Below are 15,704 nucleotides of genomic sequence, written 5' to 3'. Positions count from 1 at the left end.
TAATCGGTTCCCCCTTTCCAACCCACCCTCCCTCCACCCTCCTGGAATTTCTTTATGTGCATGGTCATATTTCTCCCTTTCTGTTCCTATACACAAGTGTGCAATTATAACTTATAGTCTAAGGTGTTTAGGGTATTTAATTGTATGCCAAGGGGAAGTGTATAACTGGATTGAAAAGGTAAAATTCTGTATATCTGCGTAGTCCTCAAAAAACCATTCTGAGAGGAGCTGATACCAAGGGCTCAAGTAGAAAGAAATTGTTTTGGAAATGTTGATGGCAGTATATGCGCAAATGTGCTTCATACTATGATAGTTCCGACATTTGTAAGAGCCCCCCCAATAATATGATTAAAAAACAAACATTCTGGCGTTCCTCACTGAGGATGTCATACATGCAGAAAATGCTCTGCAGCTGCTGCTAGCCTGTTCCTTAATCATGCCATTCAATTACAAATTTTATGAGGAAGGAGGAAAAAAAAAAAGCTTGGGTGAATGCAGGCAACACTAAAAATTCTGTGTCCCTGAAGCCCGTGTCGCCAAAACACTGCTGCAGAAAGGAACATAATTTCTGAATCGAGCCAGTGAAAATAAAAAATACCTCCTATTTTCCTTAGTGCTGGATTTGTGTGTTCAGTCTGTGTTCCTGCTTTCCCGTTTATTATTTATACCATCCTGTGCAAACAACTTACATGCCAACATTGTTTAATTAGAACTTAAATTCAATGTATTAAGTCGACAGATTTTTACTGCGTACCGCTAGTTTATAATGTGAATGCTAGGACATGGGAGCAAGTCTTCTACAAAGCTCCCTGGTTGGAAAAGGTATAGAAAGGTCCCCTGGGGAGGCCCTGCAATTCCCTTCTCTGAACTCTGGCCAATGTTGCTTTATTCCTCCCTATTGGCATATTTTACTTCTACTCTAGTTTCAAAGTTATTTTTGGTACTTTGAGCTCATGTGGAATGTAGAAATGACACCTCGGGCGCTCAGTGAAGATCTACAGTTGAATAGATATATGTGAATTAAAATAGTAATGGAGAAGCTGCATCACACAAAGATAAATACTGCACACTGCCAGAAGTACTGCTTCACGACCATGCATAGGCTGGAGAAAATAAGCTGGATGCACAGGGATAGGCAGAACTAGGGAACAGGAGCGGACAGGCAGCAGGAATGTAAGAAGCAGAAGCAAGCAAGGAGAGTGCCCAACACAATTAGAAAGACAAGACTTCTGAAGTACCATGTGTGGGTGTGGATAGGTGTGGGCGTGTCCAGTTGCCCTTGGATCAGTTCTGACTCAGAGTGACCCAATCTACAACAGAAAGAAATACTGACTGGTCCTGTACTATCTGCATCAGTATCATCTTGGAGTCTATTGTTGCAGCCACTGTGTCCAGTCATCTCCTTGAGAGTCTTCCTCTTGTCTGCTCACTTCTGCTTTCCGGAGCATGAGGTCAATTCTCCAGGGGCTGGCCCCTCCTGAGAACATGCCCTTGCTTCCAAAGAGTTTCCTGGTTGTAATGACTTCCCAGGCAGATGTGTTTGTTCTTCCAGCAGTCCATGGTACTTTCAGTGTTCTTCACAATGCAATGCATCATTTCTTCTGTGGGCTTTACTGTGAAACTTTCAAGTGCATGTGAGGCGATTGAAAAGACCACGGCTTGGGCCAGGCCCACGTTAGTCCTCAGAGTAGCATCCTTGTTCTGCCACGTTGTAAAGAAGCCTTTCTTTTTTTTTCTTTTCTTTTTTTACATTTTATTAGGGGCTCATACAACTCTTATCACAATCCATACATATACATACATCAATTTTATAAAGCACATTCCCTGCCCCAATCATTCTCAAAACATTTGCTCTCCACTTAAGCCCTTTGCATCAGGTCCTCTTTTTTTTTCTCCCCTCCCTCCCCGCTCCCCCCTCCCTCATGGGCCCTTGGTAATTTATACATCGTTATTTTGTCATATCTTGCTCTATCCGGAGTCTCCCTTCCCCCCCTTCTCTGCCGTCCCTCTCCCAGGCAGGAGGTCGCATGTGGATCCTTGTAATCAGTTCCCCCTTTCCAACCCACTCACCCTCCACTCTCCCAGCATCGCCCCTAGCACCCTTGGTCCTGAAGGTATCATCCACCCTGGATTCCCTGTGCCTCCAGCCCCCATATGCACCAGTGTACAACCTCTGCCCTATCCAGTCCTGCAAGGTAGAATTGGGATCATTTTAGTTGGGGGGAGGAAGCATCCAGGATCTGGGGGAAAGCTGTCCTTTTTTTTTTTTTTAATTAAAAAAAAAATTTTTTTTTGAAAGCTGTGTTCTTCATTGGTACTACCTCGCACCCTGACTGACCCATCTCCTCTCCTAAACCCCTCTATGAGGGGATCTCCAGTGGCCGACACTTGGGCCTTGGGCCGCCACTCTGCACTTCCCCCTTCATTCAATATGGTATATATATATATATATATATATATATATATATATATATATATACCATACACACACACACACACATGTTTTCTTTTTGCCTGATGCCTTATACCTGGTCCCTTTGGCACCTCATGATCGCACTGGCTGGTGTGCTAAAGAAGCCTTTCTTGTGCAGGAGATTTGCCTAATGCATTTTATTTCTTCCTTTTTGTAAATTTTAAAGGCTGTATTACTTGACTCCATATCACACTAGGCGGTGGGCTCAAGCAATCCTCCTTAATAAAATTGACAATTAGCTTCACTTAGAACATTTTTAATCACGCACATTTTTTAAAGCAGGATTCATCTTACAAATTGTCCTCCAATCCATATCTACAATAGCTTGGAAAACAACAGCTGGAAAATAAAACCACTGTAAAAAGACAGATTAAAACGACAAGAACAGTAGCGCTTGGCTATGGATCGGATTTTACAATTTTCTTTTTTTATTTTAACATTTTATTAGGGACTCATACAACTCTTATCACAATCCATACATACATCAATTGTGTAAAGCACATTTGAACATTCATTCGTTGCCCTCATCATTTTCAAAGCATTTGCTCTCCACTTAAGCCCTTGGCATCAGGTCCTCTTTTTTTTCCCCTCCGGATTTTACCATTTTCTTCCTGCCTCATCTGTGTCCGACGTCTGTTCCTTCAGTTGGCTCGACTGCTCAGGGTGTAAAGAAATACCTTCCTTCCTGGTTTCATTTCACCTTCTAGATCCATCCAATATTCTCTAATATCAACAAGGACTTTCCCTTTGAAGCCCCGAACACTGACATATCTCGCTTTCCCAGTCAGGAGCACCTTATCCCCTCTGCTGTCGCTGCTCTGCTTGGAGGATGACAGGGCTCTGGATGGCAGGACTTCTACAGAAGTTTTTTACTTCTTTACAGGTTTTTCTGGAGCAACTTGCTTTTTCCTCTTTTGCTCTTTGGTAGAATTCCTTATCAGGATCACTGCCAGATGAACTTGAAGAAACAAGTTCCTTTGGTTGTGGCTTTTGCTCTGTTCCTGCAGTCTAATAGGTTCCTGCTCCTAGATCGCGACGGACCTCATAGGATTTCTTTTTTTTTTTTTAATCTTTTTATTGGGGCTCATAAGGCTTTTATCACAATCTGTACATACATCAATTGAGCAAAGCACCCTTATACATTCGTTGCACTCGTCACTCTCATAATTCACCTTCCACTTGGGTTCCTGGAATCAGCTCGGTTTCCCTTTTTTTCCCCCATCCCCCTCCCTCCCCGATCCCACCCCTGGTCCCTTGATAGTTTATAAATAATTATTATATCTTATCTTACACTCCCCGGCGTCTCCCCTCACCCGCCTCCCCATTGCCAATCTCCCAGAGAGGAGGTTACACATAGATCTCCGAGATCAGTTCTCCCTTTCTACATGCTCTTCCCTCCTGGTGTCGCCACTCCCACAGCTGGTGTTGAGGGGTTCGTCTGTCCTAGATTCCCTGTGCCTCCAGATCCCCACTGCACCGCTGTACATCCTCTGGTATAACCAGGTCCGCAAGGCAAGGTAGAATTGGGGTCATGATGATTGGGAGAGGAGGAAGCGTTCAGGAACTAGAGGAAGGTTTTGAGTTTCATTGTTGCTACACTGAACCCTGTGTGGCCCATCTCCTCCCCACTACCCCTCTGGAAGGGGTGTCCAGCTGTCTACAGGTGGGCATTGGGTCCCCATCATGCACTCTCCCTCTTTCACGGTGATGTGATTCTCACCACCATCCCACCTTTGTTGCTGGAGACCTGGTCTCCTCTGTCCTTCACCTCATAGGATTTCTTAACTGCTACTTCCACGAGCACTGACTGTGCGTCCAAACCAGATGCGTTCCTTGACAACTTCTCTCTTCTCTGTTTATAGTGATGTTGTCTAACGGTCCAGTTGTGAGGATTCTGGTTCTTTTCAATGCGGTATGATCCACACCGTAGACCTTGCTCTTCATCAGCAAGCGCTTCACGTTCTCCACACACGACTGTGTCCTCCACGTGTATCCAGTTGTAATTAACCTGTCTCTAATCATGCCACATTCTTCCTCATGTGGTCCAGCTGCTCATATCGTCCACTCTGCGTACAGATGGAACCCGTATGGCGAAAGGATACCACCTCGACACACACCCGAACTGAATTTAAGCCAGTCGGCACTGCCTTACTCTGCATGAATGGTCCACGTACAGGTTCCACATGCGCACTATGCAATGATCTGGAATTCCTGTTCACTTCGATGTTATTCATCGTTTGTCATGCTTCACAAAGTCGGATGCCTTTCCAGAGTCAATAGCACACAAGTAAACGCCCTTCTGCTGTTCTCTGCTTTGCCGCTTTCACGGCCTCCGTACCATGGCACAGCCTAATCCTAACCCAGGTCCTCTTTGCTCCCTCCAGGAGGTGGGTGCCCAGGCAGAGTAGAGCTGTAATCTCTTGGAAGCAGGCCTTACTTCGGAAGTTTCCCTAGGAGGGTTTGGATGGTCAGTCTTTCACTTAGTAGGTCAGCGCTTAACCATCTATACCAGCCACGGACTCTTTAATGTCACCCTATTCACAATAGTCCCAAGTAGAAACAACCGAAATGTCCATCAAGCAAGGAATGGATAAACAAAATTTGGCTCATGCATATAATGCCTATAATAGAATGCATTAGTGCAACAGAATGCAAATAATGGAGTATTAATCAGCCATATGAGAAATGAAGTTTTTTTGATGACCCTAAAAAATTATGCTTACCTGGGAGGGGAGAGGGTGAGTGGGTTGGAAAGAGGGAACTGATTACAAGGATCTACATGTGGCCTCCTCCCTGGGAGATGGACAACAGAGAAGGGGGTGAAGGGAGATGTCGGACAGGGCAAGATATGACAAAAATAATAATTTATAAATTATCAAGGGCTCATGAGGGAAGGGGGAGCAGGGAGGGAGGGGGAAAAAAGAGGACCTGATGCCCAGGGATTAAGTGGAGAGCAAATGCTTTGAAAATGATGAGGGCAAAAAATGTACAGATGTGCTTTACACAATTGATGTATGTATGGATTGTGATAAGAGTTGTATGAGTCCCTAATGTTTAAAAATATTATGCTTACTGAAATATGTCAGACACAAAAAGACAAATACTACATGATACTGCTTAAATGTAGAAAGATCAAAGCTTAATTGTGGTTACCAGGGACCGAGCGAGTTAAGTCTTAGGGGGCTTGTGATTTTGGTAATGTTGGTAAAAGGATTTATAAAAGGACCACAGCAGTAATGTTTGTGCAACATGATGAAGGTAACCAGCTTGTATATACAAAAATATTGGACTTGCAAATGTTTTACGACACACACACAAAGTCAATTAAACAAACAAACAGAAAAGTAAATTCAAAGTCTTTGGAAGCTGAGAAATATGGTCAGGGTCATTAGTTCAAAATTCAAAATAAAAATGCAGGTGATTCTTTTATATTCACCATAATAACCAGTAATATATTTCAAAAAACTATCCTTTTCTAAAATATAACTCTAATCAATCTTTATTGTATCATATTAAAATGTTCAAGTTTTGACCACCCAGTGAAAAAAGATTAAAATTCTGCTAACTGCAAGACTGAGTAGTTTTTATCATATATGCCTATTTTATCAAATATGATACTTAGAACAAAAAATTCTCTGTGACTCATCTCTGTAAGAAAAGCATTCTCAACATAAGTTTCATGATTACTAATTTACCAAAACGATCAGCTCAATTACTAATCAAGTTATAAACAAGAAGAAAATGCACATTTCACCATTTCTATTAATATATGGGGAGCCATAATAGTGTAGTGATTATGCATTGGGCTGCTAATTGCAAGATCAGCAGTTCAAAACCACTAGCCCCTCCTCAGGAGAAAGATGAGACTTAAAAAAAAATTCTTATATTTATTTTGAGACTTTCTACTTCCATAAAGAGTTAGTTTTGGAAATCCACAGAAGCAGTTCTATAGGATCACTATGAATCAGAACCAACTCTATGCCAGTGACTGACTGACTGACTAACTGAAGCATTACTACAAAGTCACAGAAACCTTGATTATTAGCAAAATTATCAAAATGTGAAGCTATTTTATCTCAAAATACCCTCTCTGGGCGTTCCTCTTCCTCCTACTGGTTCCGGGATCCGCGGTTCCAGGAGCTGCCGGAATGGCACCAGGAGTATGGAGCTGAGCTCAACCTGCGCAGCCTCTTCCAGGCTGATCAGGACCGCTTCAGCCGCCTCTGCTGGACCCTTGACACCAACCCTGGACAGATTCTGCTGGATTGCTCCAAGAACCTCGTGATGCAGAAGGTTATGCAGATGTTGGGGGACCTGGCCAAACCCAGGGGTATGGAGGCGACCAGAGATCACATGTTCAGTGACAAGATCAACTTCACCGAGGAGCGAGCAGTACAGCGGGGGCCCTGTGGAATCAGTCCAACACCCCTGTTCTGGTGGATGTTAGAGATGGGGTGGAGGTCGATAGGACCCTGCACAAGATGAGGTCTCTGCCAGTGTGTCCGAAGTGTGGTGAGTGGAAGGGCTACAGTGGGAAGTCCATCTCAGACGTTGTTAACATAGGCATTGGTGGCTTGGACCACCCTAAAGTCCTACTCTGCAGGTGGGCCCCACGTCTGGCTTGTCTCTAACATTGATGGGACCCATATGACCAAAAACCCTGGCCTCCCCGCACCTGAGACCTCCCTGCTTATCCTTGCCTCCAAGACCTTTATGACCCAAGAGACACTAGGTAAACGAATGCCGCGATAGCCAAGGAGTGGATCCTCCTGCCGGCGAAGGATCCTTCTGCAGTTCGAAGGCGTTTGCTGCCCTGTCTACCAGCACAACCAAAGTCAAGGAGTTTGGAATGGACCCTCCAAATGCTTGAACTCTGGGACTGGCTGGGAGGACGGGACTTGCTGTGGTCAGCCAACACACTCTCCATTACCTGCACGTCTCCGGGGCTCAAAGGATGGACTGACACTTCTGTACCACACCCCTGGAGAAGAATGTGCCTGTCTTTCTGGATGTGAGACCCAGGGCTGGCTGCCCCACAACCAGTTTTGCTGCCTATTTCCAACAGGGTGACATGCAGTTCGATGGGAAGTATGTCACCAAGACTGGCACCTGCATGGATTTCCGGACAGACCCCACCTTGTGGGAGGACCCTGGGGCCACTGGCCAGCATGCCTTCTCCCAGCTTATCCACCAAGGCCCCAGGATGACCCCCTGTGACTCCTTCATCCTGATGCAGACCCAGCACCCTATCTGGAAAGGCTTGCATCACAAGACCCCTCTGGCCAACTTCTTAGCCCAGACTGAGGCCCTGATGAAGGGGAAGACACCAGAAGAGGCCCGGAAAGAGCTGCAGGCTTCCAGAAAGAGTGCAGAGGAACCTGAGACGCGGTTGTCGCAGGAAATCTTTGAAGGGCATTGTCTAGCCAATTCCACTGTGTTCACCAAGCTCACACCATTCATGCCTCCATCGCCATTTCATGAACACAGGATCTTCAGGAACATCAACAGCTTTAACTAGTGGGGAGTGGAGTTGGGGAAGCATCTGGCTACGGAAATTGAACCTGAGCTTGAGGGCAGCTCCTTAGTGACCTCTCATGATCCTTCCACCAATGCACTGATCAGCTTCATCAAACAGCGTGAGGCCACCAGCCAAGAAACATGCTCAGCAGTAACTCTTGTTAAGACTGGTCCTTCTTGTCCCCTACTGCCCGAGTCTGCACTGCATGTTCCTGGTGCACCAGGCCCAGAGCCCCCTCCGGTTTGTGCTTGGACTACAAGTCCCTTGGGGGAAGCCAGTCTGAGGCTGCCACAGCTCTCTCTCTGTGGCCACAGCCTTCTGTTTCGCAATTGGCTGGAGTGCTGCAGTGCAGCTGATTTTTCAGACCCATGTTTACATCCCAGGTGAAAAAATAAAGTGTCACAAAGGGAAAAACACGAAACAAAACAAAAACAACCCTCCTTTCGGGTCTGTATAAGGAGCTCTCATGGCACTATAGGATATAGGCACATCAGGTTGCTAATTGCAAGTCAGCATGTCAAACCCACTGTCGTTCTGCAGGAGAAAGATGAGGTTTTCTGTTACCACAAAGATGTACAGTATAGGGTGACTATGAATCAGAATCAACTTGATGGCAGTGGGTTTGGTTTCTAGGTCTTTGCACTTTGGAAGATACTATTTGCATCACTCTTACCCTTGTCAGTTTTGGCATCCTTGATAGACATTCCAATAATGTTACTTTCAAATACGCTTTCCATTCTGGGGATAAAAAGAAGCCTGAAGAGGCAAGATCAAGGCTATAGGGTGAATGGGGTAAGGGTTTCCAATAAAATTCTCATAGGGCCCCTCTGCTACACAATTCCTTGGAGCAAATTCCCTGGCCTTTTTCTCACCAAGGCAGTTTTCAATTTTCTTAAAAATTCTTCCGAGTCTTACTATGTCTTTTGAAGAAAGTCTACCAAGAACACCTCTTTAAACAGACAGCAACAGCAACAAAAACCCCACTGCTATCCAATTTCAACCTATGAGACTATTACCCCATATTTTGGCACCCCCAAAAGCAGTCTCTTGCATTTAACTAGCTCAGCACATACCCTGGGAAGCCACGGCTTTGATTGGAACATTTTTTTAAAGTTACTTTAAAGAGACTAAGACAAGAGAGAACTTGTCCTCAGCCATCCACTGATCAGAGACATGCTCAAATATTTTTATTTGGAATAGAGTCCTGCCTTTGGAAACAGAAGCCCTAGTCATAATGCTTTTTTACTCACTCTCCTGTATTACTGTTGCCAAGAAGTATGGATAACAGTGAGAAAGAGTGGGAATTCCAAAGCGCTTCACTGTGCTCTTATGAAACCTATTGTGGGGCTCAAAAGGGAGTCGTTTGAAAACAAGGGGTAGATAGTTCCTGGTTTAAAATCAGGTGAGGTGTGTGGCAGACTTGTATCCCTTCACCATATTTGTTCAATCATATGCTGAGGAAATAAGCGTACATGAACATGTCATCAGGATTGGAGGAAGACTCATCAGCCACCTTTGATGTGTCAATGGTATCACCTTGCTTTCCGAAAAAGAGAAGGTCTTGAAGCACTTGCTGATGAAGGTCACAGGCAGAGTGGCCCACAATATACATTACATGGTTATGTACAGGAAATCATCACATGATGAGCAAAGCAGAAAACACTAAAGTCGTTAAACATTACATCTTGCATGGATCCACAACCAATGCCCACGAAAGCAGCTGTCAAGAAATCAAATGACACAGAGCATTCGACAAACCTGTTGCCAAAGACTCCTGTCAAGTGTTTTAAAGCCAAGATGTCACTTTGAGCACCAAGAGGCAACTGGCAAGGGTATTTTCAATCGTTTTATTTCCATGGGAATGTGGACCGTGAATAAAGAAGACTGAAGAACAATTGATGCATTTGATTCATGTGTTGGTGGACAATAACGAAACTACCATGGGCTGGCAGAAGAACAAACAAATCTGTCTTGGAAGAAATACAGCCCAAAACACAGCCCCTTCGATGTGGAACTGGCAAGACTTTCTCACACTCACCTGGGACTTGTTCTTAGAGCAGAGCCTGAAGGACATCCTGCTTGGTTAAGCAGAGGGTCAGTGGGAAAGAGGAAACTCTTCAAGGACACGAATTAACATTGTGGCTGCAATAATGGGTTTAAACCTAACAATGGTGAGGGAGGTGGAGGAGCAGGCAGCGGTCTGTTCCTGTGTTCTAGGTTCACTTTGAGTAGGAACTGACTCAATGACCTCTCACAAGAACAAGCCAAAAAAAAAAAAAAGTTGGTGCCTTCAGAGCAGTGGTTCTCAACCTTCCTCACGCCACGACCCTGTCATACAGGTCCTCATGTTGTGGTGACCCCCGACCACAAAATGATTTTCGTTGCTACTTTGTAATTCATTTTGCTACTGTTATGAATTGGGGGACCCCCCAAAGGGGTTGTGACCCACAGGTCCAGGACCACTGCTTTAAAGGGTCAACATTCAAGTTTGTGAAAAATTCTGTTAAAGTCAAACGTAGTTTCACTTGTCTCTTGTTTTTCCCCTTCAAACTTTTTTGCATTCAACAACTTGAACATATGAAACTCCTATTGGCTTGCCTTGTTCCCTCGCCCTTGTCCACCCATCTTTCCCCAAGTATAATATCTTCCCCTTCGTGTTAGCAACTCTCTTCCTCTTGCCCAATGCTTTCCCTCTCTTCCCTCCCTGGAACCATCAGTCTTTTTCTTTTTTTTGGCATGAAAATCCTTTCTTTTTTTTTTTAAGAAAACCCTTTCTTGTCTTCTTTTATAACCTTGGCCTCACAAAATATTTGTCCTTTTGTGTTTGGCTAATGTCACTCAGAACGTTGGTAGGTGCCATAGAGTGGGTTCTGACTCACAGTGAAGAAACCTGCAGGGGAGAGGGGGGAAGAAAATGAGCTGATGCCAGGGGCTCAAGCAGAAAGCAAATGTTTTGAGAATGATGATGGCAACAAATGTACAAATGTGCTTGACACAATGCATGGATCTATGGATTGTGATAAAGTTGTATGAGCCCTCAATAAAATAAAAAAGGGAAACCTGCATGTATAAGTCGCTTTTTGTGTTGCAAAAAGATATTTGCTCTGAAGAAGTCCTTGGTCTCCCCAAATTCTATCATGAGATCTCGGGCTCGGCTATCACCAAGATCACATTTTCTAACTACCTTTCCTTCCTATTGTTTACAACTTTTGCATTACAATGGCCAATTGTTATCAATGATCTTGACTGACTGTTTGACCAATTTCAGACCAAAGCTGCTGCCCGCCTTCTCTTTTCCCTCCTGCCCAGACTCTCTTGACTGCCCTCCTCCAATTCCAAACTGCTGCTTCACGGAGGGCACCTGGGCTTTTGTTCTGTGGAGGCTTAACGTACCACCTGTCTTGCTCTGACTTCTGGGCTGAAAAGGATCACGTGGCTCAGTAGGAAAAACATGTCTAGAGAATAATGATGTTCCTAAGTACAAAGGTGCTTGATACAACTGATGTATAGATTGTCAGAAGAGCTGGAAAAGGCCTCAGTGACATGTTTTTTAAAAAAGATCACCCGTGACGTGACAACCATTGCAAGTTAAAACTACCAACAGGTAAAACACAGCAAGAACAAAGTTCACACTTAAAAACAAACAGAAAATGACTAGCACCAAGCCATCACATGTGTTTCCATTTCCCCTCTTATTTCTAATCTCTTTTCTGAAGAGCCCACTGCCCACAGTAACCACACCCTCTTTACCTGCTGGTTCTGTTATTTAGCACGAATTCAGAGTAAACGTTTATTATATTCACGTATTTGTGATCATTTATCTATCCTAGGCGCTGTCTTCTACCCTTGACTCGAAGTTTTTAAAGATGAGAGAAACCTTGGTAGTAGAGTTTCTCCAACTTTGAATGTGCAGGAGAATCACCAGGGGAGCTGGTTAAAATGTGGATTGTGATGCACTAGGTCTGGGGAGGGACTGAGCTTCTTAGAAAAAGGCCCCAGGTGATGCTGCTTCTGGGTCCCCCGTGGTGCTCTGGGTTCAGTTGCCATGGCTGGCAGGACTTAGCACAAAGGAGGTGAACAAGAAACGGATGCTGCGTCAGCCTGGGCTCTCTCCCACTCAGTATCTTGGACTTTGCTTTAATATATCTTCTGGGTTTTGCTTATTTTTTTCTTTCCTGTTCATGACTTGTGACCGTGAGCTGCCAATTATTCCTTTGTGGAATTCCTTGGCTCTGCCCTCCCTTCCCTTCTTCATCTTCCTCGTCCTGCTAAAGTGCTCTGGACATGTTGCTAGGAGAGATCAGTGCCTGGGAAAGGACATCATGCTTGTTAAAGGGGAAAAGGGAAAGACCTTGGACCAGATGGAATGATACAGAGCCTCAACCAACAGTGGGCTCAAACCTAACAATCCTGGGGATGGTACAGGACTGGGAATGTTTAGTTCTGATGTACAGAGTCTGGAGACTTGTTTGGAGGTTCTAGCAGGGAGGCGCAGCTACTTGTAGACCTTTGATGGAAGGACCATCCTCATCCTCATCCTCCTTCTATGGCCTCTTCAACTGAGCGTGCAGCTTCAGGAGGGATGCACCTGGAGTGGTGAGGGAGGAAGGGGATACCCACCTAGCCAGCCAGATCAGCTGAATCAACCCTGACAATTGATGGGGTGACAGATGTCACAGCCAGATTGCCCTCACCTCCTGTAGACAGTCTCAAGGAGTCAGAGCTAAGCAGTTACCTCCGGCTGTTTCCCACTATTCCACCGGCACTTACCTTGAAGCAGAAAGGCCAACTTTCTCAAGAATCAGCGTGCCACTTTCTTGCCCAGCCCCTTCATGCCAGTCCACAGACAAACCCCAAACCTACAGCCGGCCATTGAGTAGATTCTGATTCAGAGAGACCTGACTCATAGAGTTTCTGAGACACTGCCTCCCTTTACAGGAACAGACAGCCTCTTCTTTCTCCTGTGCAGTGGCTGGTGGGTTTTAACCGCTGACCTTTCCGTTAGCAGCTCAACACCTAACCCTCTAAGTGTACAGTACAGAAAATCCAAATTCTGGAGGAGAACCTTCAAAACATTCTACCAACCATTCCCTCTTCCTTGCTAGTCAATTCCCCATTTTGCTCCCCATTTTGCTCCATTGGCATCTTCTGCATGTTGCCTAAAGCAAACTCACTGTAGTCGTTAAATCTGACTAGCAAGGACCAGATAGGGCAGGGGAGAGCTGTACATTTTTAAGGAAGCCCATGGCCACATTTTTTCCCTGGCAGAGTGGCTGATGGGTTTGAACCATTGACCTTTTTTAACTTTTCTACACCCAGGACGCCTGCATATTACCTCAAACTCCATACTCTGAAAGCACTGCCATCGAGCTGACGCTGAGTCTGGTGGCATTGTGGTGAGGAGCTGGGCTTCTAATCACAAGGATGGCAGCTGGAGACCACCCAGCTGATTTGTGGGAGAAAAGGGAAGCTCTCGCCTCCTGTAAACAGTTAACCTTGGAAACCCACAGGGCCAGTTCCACTCTGCTCTATGGGGTCACTGAGAGGGGGCATATTAGCTAGATATGATTACATTTCTTCAAACTCTTTGTAGGGTTTTAGGCCTGGGACCAGAGGTGCTAGACAAATACTAGCCAAAAGATTGGCAGTTTGAACACACCCAGAGGCTCTTTTCAAGACAGACCTGCTGATCTGCTTCCCAAAAGTCACAGCCTTAAAAACCCTACTGTGCACATACTGGGAATGCCTTCTTCCATCCTTTTTAAAGGCATGCATCTCTTTCAAAATAGTCTCACTCTGATCTTTCACTAACATCTATAATCACCTAATGGATTGCCAGTTGTGAGTCTTTCACTGGATCCCTGGTGGTGGAGTGGGCTACCCATCCGGCTGCTAAGTGAAAGATCAGCAGTTTGAAGCCACCAGCCACACGGAGGGGGTAAAATGACAGGGCTTTCTCTTTCCATAAAAAGACTCAGTCTCAGAAACCCACAAGGGCAAGGTTATTGTTTTACAGGGTTGCTCTGAGTTGGAATAACTTGATGACAGTGCGTTTGTTTGTTTTCTAATTTTTGGGGGCACTCGTTGTTGCTGAATGTAGAGCAAACAAAACTTGAGATGGATATTTGTTAATTTTCAAAACATCTTACAGCCTATTTCTTGGAAGTCTGGGTGTATGGAAATGGGGACATAAACAATTTTCGTGACACAGTCCTAGTGCCGTCAAAATAACAATTCACTTCAAAAGGTTGAGCATCTTATTGTCCCCTGTTAAGAAAATGATTGGCGTAGGGATTAAAAAGAAACCATCTTTGAGCATAGGGACAAGAGCATGGTTTCCTGATGCCTCCATGGAGTAGACCAGTCAACTGAGACTCTACAAGGGGAAGGCAATTTCCGAGGCGGCTCAAATTGAGCAGAGGCCCAAACCTGAATCCTATCTAAAAGGCTTATACTTTCCCGCAATTATTCTCCAATCTGCATATTTTGCATCTGTTAGGAATGCCTTTTTTCTTAAGAATCCTAGTTGCTTTACATTTAAAAGGCCAATGGAATGGGGCTCTTTCACATGGCAATTTCGAGGAAAGGGAGGCAGCTTGGCCCATTCAGCGAGGTGCAGGAGGCCTAACCGACTGCACGCCCTGCCACCACCTCATGCTCGGATTCCATCGATGGGTTTTTGTACCGCTCCCCATTTTTTTGGAGGTTGCGAATCGCGCAAACGCACTCTTAAGCGAGGGCCTCCCGCGCTGGCAAAACGGTGCCAGCAGAAGCCGCTCGGGCGGTCAGGTTCTCCCTAACACACAGCCTGGGCCCGGAGGCCTGGCTACCCGCCCCCCAGCCCGGTGCCCAACAATCGTTTCCTCCCTCCCGCCTTTTACATACAGTACACATACAAATACACACACGCAGCGCAGTCAGCAGGGGCGGGCCGGGCGCGACCACTCTGCCAGCCACAGGGGGAGCCGCGGCGGCCCGGCGTCCACCCGCGCGCCCCTTTGTTCCGGCGCCACCCCCTCTCGGTCCACCTGGGGGCACCTGCTGGGCAAAAGCCAACGGGCGACTCCCGGGCCATGCCAAGCCCCGCCCCGGGGGCGCCCTCCCGGGGCCGCCGACTCTTCGCCCCCTCCCCGCGCGGGCAGTTGGTTCCACCCCAGTGCTAGCGGGCGCCGAGCGGGAGCCGCGCGGGAGCAGCGCAGCGTCGGCGGCGGAGCGGTTGCGACTCGGAGCCGTTGAGACGCCTCTGCGGCAGCTGGTGGCGCAGGTGTCCTGCGGGGACGCGGGCCGAGGGAGCCGGGCCGCCACCGCAGCCTCGGTGCCCGTGGGCCGGCAGGTGAGCAGGCGGCGGCCCTCGCCCCGCCCCCCCTCGGTGGCCTAGCTGCAGGCAGCAGCGGGGAAGTGGCCGCGGCCCTGCCGGGGGCCCAGGGGCGGGGGCGCCGCGAGCGACGGGAAGCAGGTGGTGGAGGTCGGGGGGGCGTCCGGCGCGGGGCGGGGGGCGCGCTCTGGCTTCCCGTCTCCGCGCTCCTTGCCTGGGGAGGGGGCGCTAAGGCGGCGGGAAGGAAGCCTGAGGAGGGATGGGGCCGCGGCGGGGAGCATCCCTGCTCCAGGTGGCCCCGCGCGCCGCCGTCGAGCCTGGAAGGGGGCGTCTCCGGGCCCGCCGAGACCGCGCCGCCGGGGGAGGGGCGGCGGCGGCGGCTCCCCCTCCCCTCGCTG

General features: G+C 46.9%; 1 protein-coding gene and 2 pseudogenes across 6 annotated transcripts in view; 2 read left to right on the top strand and 1 right to left on the bottom strand.

The window, feature by feature from the left end:
- Nucleotides 1-3,070: 3,070 nt before the first annotated feature.
- LOC142457756 (activated RNA polymerase II transcriptional coactivator p15 pseudogene) lies at nucleotides 3,071-4,707 on the bottom strand (annotated as a pseudogene).
- A 1,002-nt stretch (nucleotides 4,708-5,709) lies between these two features.
- LOC142457755 (glucose-6-phosphate isomerase-like) lies at nucleotides 5,710-15,369 on the top strand (annotated as a pseudogene).
- The window catches only part of PSIP1 (PC4 and SRSF1 interacting protein 1), a 30,327-nt gene continuing 29,783 nt past the window's right edge, over nucleotides 15,161-15,704 (top strand). For 3 of the 6 annotated variants that reach the window (XM_075559940.1, XM_075559941.1, XM_075559939.1), the window contains exon 1: nucleotides 15,169-15,324. The gene's annotated coding sequence lies outside the window, so the exon portion shown is untranslated. Of the gene's footprint in view, nucleotides 15,325-15,704 lie in introns of all 6 variants that reach the window. The other 3 variants (XM_075559937.1, XM_075559935.1, XM_075559938.1) reach the window with 3 other exon arrangements.

This window comes from Tenrec ecaudatus, chromosome 10 (genome assembly GCF_050624435.1).
Source record: "Tenrec ecaudatus isolate mTenEca1 chromosome 10, mTenEca1.hap1, whole genome shotgun sequence".
In the NCBI taxonomy this organism is placed as follows: Eukaryota; Metazoa; Chordata; class Mammalia; order Afrosoricida; family Tenrecidae; genus Tenrec; species Tenrec ecaudatus.
This window is presented reverse-complemented; position numbering and strand designations above follow the sequence as displayed.